The sequence below is a fragment of the Garra rufa genome, chromosome 2 (assembly GCF_049309525.1).
Source record: "Garra rufa chromosome 2, GarRuf1.0, whole genome shotgun sequence".
In the NCBI taxonomy this organism is placed as follows: Eukaryota; Metazoa; Chordata; class Actinopteri; order Cypriniformes; family Cyprinidae; genus Garra; species Garra rufa.
Window position 1 is genome coordinate 50,691,986 of NC_133362.1, and position 5,000 is coordinate 50,696,985.

Sequence of the window (5,000 nt, forward strand, 5' to 3'; positions counted from 1 at the left end):
AGGTCGATGGATCGAAACCATCCTCTGCTAAGCTTGTGTCACTTTTATATGTGCCCAGGTGCTGCAAGACAAGTTAGAAATGTGTGCAAGATTCAAGTTATGTTGAAAAGACCAGTGCACAGGCTCTACATCAAGACAAGCAGAGTGGCGCAGCGGAAGCGTGCTGGGCCCATAACCCAGAGGTCGATGGATCGAAACCATCCTCTGCTAAGCTTGTGTCACTTCTAAATGTGCCCAGGTGCTGCAAGACAAGTTAGAAATGTGTGCAAGATTCAAGTTATGTTGAAAAGACCAGTGCACAGGCTCTGCATCAAGACAAGCAGAGTGGCGCAGCGGAAGCGTGCTGGGCCCATAACCCAGAGGTCGATGGATCGAAACCATCCTCTGCTAAGCTTGTGTCACTTTTATATGTGCCCAGGTGCTGCAAGACAATTTAGAAATGTGTGCAAGATTCGTTATGTTGAAAAGACCAGTGCACAGACTCTACATCAAGACAAGCAGAGTGGCGCAGCGGGAGAGTGCTGGGCCCATAACCCAGAGGTCGATGGATCGAAACCATCCTCTGCTAAGGTTGTTTTGCTTTTATTTGTGTCCAAGTGCTTCAAGACAAGTTAGAAATTTGTGCAAGAATCATGTTATGTTGAAAAGACCAGTGCACGAGCTCCACATCATGTCAAGCAGAGTGGTGCAGCGGAAGCCTGCTGGGCCCGTAACCCAGAGGTCGATGGATCGAAACCATCCTCTGCTAAGCTTGTTTCACTTTTATTTGTGCCCAAGTGCTTCAAGACAAGTTAGAAATTTGTGCAAGAATCATGTTATGTTGAAAAGACCAGTGCACGAGCTCCACATCAAGTCAAGCAGATTGGAGCAGCGGAAGCGTGCTGGGCCCATAACCCAGAGGTCAATGGATCGAAACCATCCTCTGCTGAGCTTGTTTCACTTTTATATGTGCCCAAGTGCTGCAAGACAAGTTAGAAATATGTGCAAGATTCGTTATGTTGAAAAGACCACTGCACAGACTCTACATCAAGACAAGCAGAGTGGCGCAGCGGGAGCGTGCTGGGCCCATAACCCAGAGGTCGATGGATCGAAACCATCCTCTGCTAAGGTTGTTTCACTTTTATTTGTGCCCAAGTGCTTCAAGACAAGTTAGAAATTTGTGCAAGAATCATGTTGTGTTGAAAAGACCAGTGCACGAGCTCCACATCAAGACAAGCAGAGTGGCGCAGCGGAAGCGTGCTGGGCCCATAACCCAGAGGTCGATGGATCGAAACCATCCTCTGCTAAGACTTCTGAGCTTGTATATATGACAGAGCCCCCAAAAAAGAGAAATGTTCAGAGCCTGTTCTTGAAAACCTAAAGTCACTTGGTCATCTCACAATAGTTGTTCATCCAGAAGCTGAATGAGATGGAGAACTAAAACAAAAAGTAAACAACTACATGACAGCCCCAGTGGCCTAATGGATAAGGCACTGGCCTCCTAAGCCAGGGATTGTGGGTTCGAGTCCCATCTGGGGTGACTTTCAGCAGAGTGGCGCAGCGAAGGCATGCTGGGCCCATAACCCAGAAGCTGATGGATCGAAACCATCCTCTGCTGAGCATGTTTCACTTTTATATGTGCCCAGGTGCTGCAAGACAAGTTAGAAATATGTGCAAGAATCATGTTATGTTGAAAACACCAGTGCACAAGCTCTACATCAAGTCAAGCAGAGTGGCGCAGCGGAAGCGTGCTGGGCCCATAACCCAGAGGTCGATGGATCGAAACCATCCTCTGCTAAGCTTGTGTCACTTTTATATGTGCCCAGGTGCTGCAAGACAAGTTAGAAATGTGTGCAAGATTCAAGTTATGTTGAAAAGACCAGTGCACAGGCTCTACATCAAGACAAGCAGAGTGGCGCAGCGGAAGCGTGCTGGGCCCATAACCCAGAGGTCGATGGATCGAAACCATCCTCTGCTAAGCTTGTGTCACTTCTAAATGTGCCCAGGTGCTGCAAGACAAGTTAGAAATGTGTGCAAGATTCAAGTTATGTTGAAAAGACCAGTGCACAGGCTCTGCATCAAGACAAGCAGAGTGGCGCAGCGGAAGCGTGCTGGGCCCATAACCCAGAGGTCGATGGATCGAAACCATCCTCTGCTAAGCTTGTGTCACTTTTATATGTGCCCAGGTGCTGCAAGACAATTTAGAAATGTGTGCAAGATTCGTTATGTTGAAAAGACCAGTGCACAGACTCTACATCAAGACAAGCAGAGTGGCGCAGCGGGAGAGTGCTGGGCCCATAACCCAGAGGTCGATGGATCGAAACCATCCTCTGCTAAGGTTGTTTTGCTTTTATTTGTGTCCAAGTGCTTCAAGACAAGTTAGAAATTTGTGCAAGAATCATGTTATGTTGAAAAGACCAGTGCACGAGCTCCACATCATGTCAAGCAGAGTGGTGCAGCGGAAGCCTGCTGGGCCCGTAACCCAGAGGTCGATGGATCGAAACCATCCTCTGCTAAGCTTGTTTCACTTTTATTTGTGCCCAAGTGCTTCAAGACAAGTTAGAAATTTGTGCAAGAATCATGTTATGTTGAAAAGACCAGTGCACGAGCTCCACATCAAGTCAAGCAGATTGGAGCAGCGGAAGCGTGCTGGGCCCATAACCCAGAGGTCAATGGATCGAAACCATCCTCTGCTGAGCTTGTTTCACTTTTATATGTGCCCAAGTGCTGCAAGACAAGTTAGAAATATGTGCAAGATTCGTTATGTTGAAAAGACCACTGCACAGACTCTACATCAAGACAAGCAGAGTGGCGCAGCGGGAGCGTGCTGGGCCCATAACCCAGAGGTCGATGGATCGAAACCATCCTCTGCTAAGGTTGTTTCACTTTTATTTGTGCCCAAGTGCTTCAAGACAAGTTAGAAATTTGTGCAAGAATCATGTTGTGTTGAAAAGACCAGTGCACGAGCTCCACATCAAGACAAGCAGAGTGGCGCAGCGGAAGCGTGCTGGGCCCATAACCCAGAGGTCGATGGATCGAAACCATCCTCTGCTAAGACTTCTGAGCTTGTATATATGACAGAGCCCCCAAAAAAGAGAAATGTTCAGAGCCTGTTCTTGAAAACCTAAAGTCACTTGGTCCTCTCACAATAGTTGTTCATCCAAAAGCTGAATGAGATGGAGAACTAAAAGAAAAAGTAAACAACTGCATGACAGCCCCAGTGGCCTAATGGATAAGGCTCTGGCCTCCTAAGCCAGGGCGTTCAAGTTATGTTGAAAAGACCAGTGCACAGGCTCTATATCAAGACAAGCAGAGTGGCGCAGCGGAAGCGTGCTGGGCCCGGAAGTCGATGGATTGAAACCGTCCTCTGCTAAGATTGTTTCACTTTTATATGTGCTCAGGTGCTGCAAGACAAGTTAGAAATGTGTGCCAGAATCAAGTGATTTTGAAAAGACCGGCGTATGGTACTCTCGTCAAGGAAAGCAGAGTGGCGCAGCGGAAGCGTGCTGGGCCCATAACTCAGAGGTTGATGGATAGAAACCATCCTCTGCTGAGACTTCTGAGCTTGTATATATGACAGAGCCCTGAAAAAAGAGAAATGTTCAGAGCCTGTTCGTGAAAACCTAAAGTCACTTGGTCCTCTCACAATAGTTGTTCATCCAGAAGCTGAATGAGATGGAGAACTAAAAGAAAAAGTAAACAACTACATGACAGCCCCAGTGGCCTTATGGATAAGGCACTGGCCTCCTAAGCCAGGGATTGTGGGTTCGAGTCCTATCTGGGGTGACTTTCAGCAGAGTGGCGCAGCGAAGGCGTGCTGGGCCCATAACCCAGAAGCTGATGGATCGAAACCATCCTCTGCTGAGCTTGTTTCACTTTTATATGTGCCCAAGTGCTGCAAGACAAGTTAGAAATATGTGCAAGAATCATGTTATGTTGAAAAGACCAGTGCACAAGCTCTACATCAAGTCAAGCAGAGTGGCGCAGCGGAAGCGTGCTGGGCCCATAACCCAGAGGACGATGGATCGAAACCATCCTCTGCTAAGCTTGTGTCACTTTTATATGTGCCCAGGTGCTGCAAGACAAGTTAGAAATGTGTGCAAGATTCAAGTTATGTTGAAAAGACCAGTGCACAGGCTCTACATCAAGACGAGCAGAGTGGCGCAGCGGAAGCGTGCTGGGCCCATAACCCAGAGGTCCATGGATCGAAACCATCCTCTGCTAAGCTTGTGTCACTTTTATATGTGCCCAGGTGCTGCAAGACAATTTAGAAATGTGTGCAAGATTCGTTATGGTGAAAAGACCAGTGCATAGACTCCACATCAAGACAAGCAGAGTTGCGCAGCGGGAGAGTGCTGGGCCCATAACCCAGAGGTCGATGGATCGAAACCATCCTCTGCTAAGGTTGTTTCACTTTTATTTGTGCCCAAGTGCTTCAAGACAAGTTAGAAATTTGTGCAAGAATCATGTTATGTTGAAAAGACCAGTGCACGAGCTCCACATCAAGTCAAGCAGAGTGGCGCAGCGGAAGCGTGCTGGGCCCATAACCCAGAGGTCAATGGATCGAAACCATCCTCTGCTGAGCTTGTTTCACTTTTATATGTGCCCAGGTGCTGCAAGACAATTTAGAAATGTGTGCAAGATTCAAGTTATGTTGAAAAGACCAGTGCACGAGCTCCGCATCAAGTCAAGCAGAGTGGTGCAGCGGAAGCTTGCTGGGCCTATAACCCAGAGGTCGATGGATCGAAACCATCCTCTGCTAAGCTTGTGTCACATTTATATGTGCCCAGGTGCTGCAAGACAATTTAGAAATGTGTGCAAGATTCAAGTTATGTTGAAAAGACCAGTGCACGAGCTCCGCATCAAGTCAAGCAGAGTGGTGCAGCGGAAGCTTGCTGGGCCTATAACCCAGAGGTCGATGGATCGAAACCATCCTCTGCTGAGACTTCTGAGCTTGTATATATGACAGAGCCCCCAAAAAAGAGAAATGTTCAGAGCCTGTTCTTGAAAACCTAAAGTCA

General features: G+C 47.6%; 1 non-coding gene across 1 annotated transcript; it reads left to right on the forward strand.

Moving 5' to 3' along the window:
- Positions 1–1,446: 1,446 nt before the first annotated feature.
- trnar-ccu (transfer RNA arginine (anticodon CCU)) lies at positions 1,447–1,519 on the forward strand. Its single transcript has one exon. It is a non-coding gene; the product is annotated as a tRNA-Arg (tRNA).
- The last annotated feature ends 3,481 nt before the right edge of the window (positions 1,520–5,000 follow it).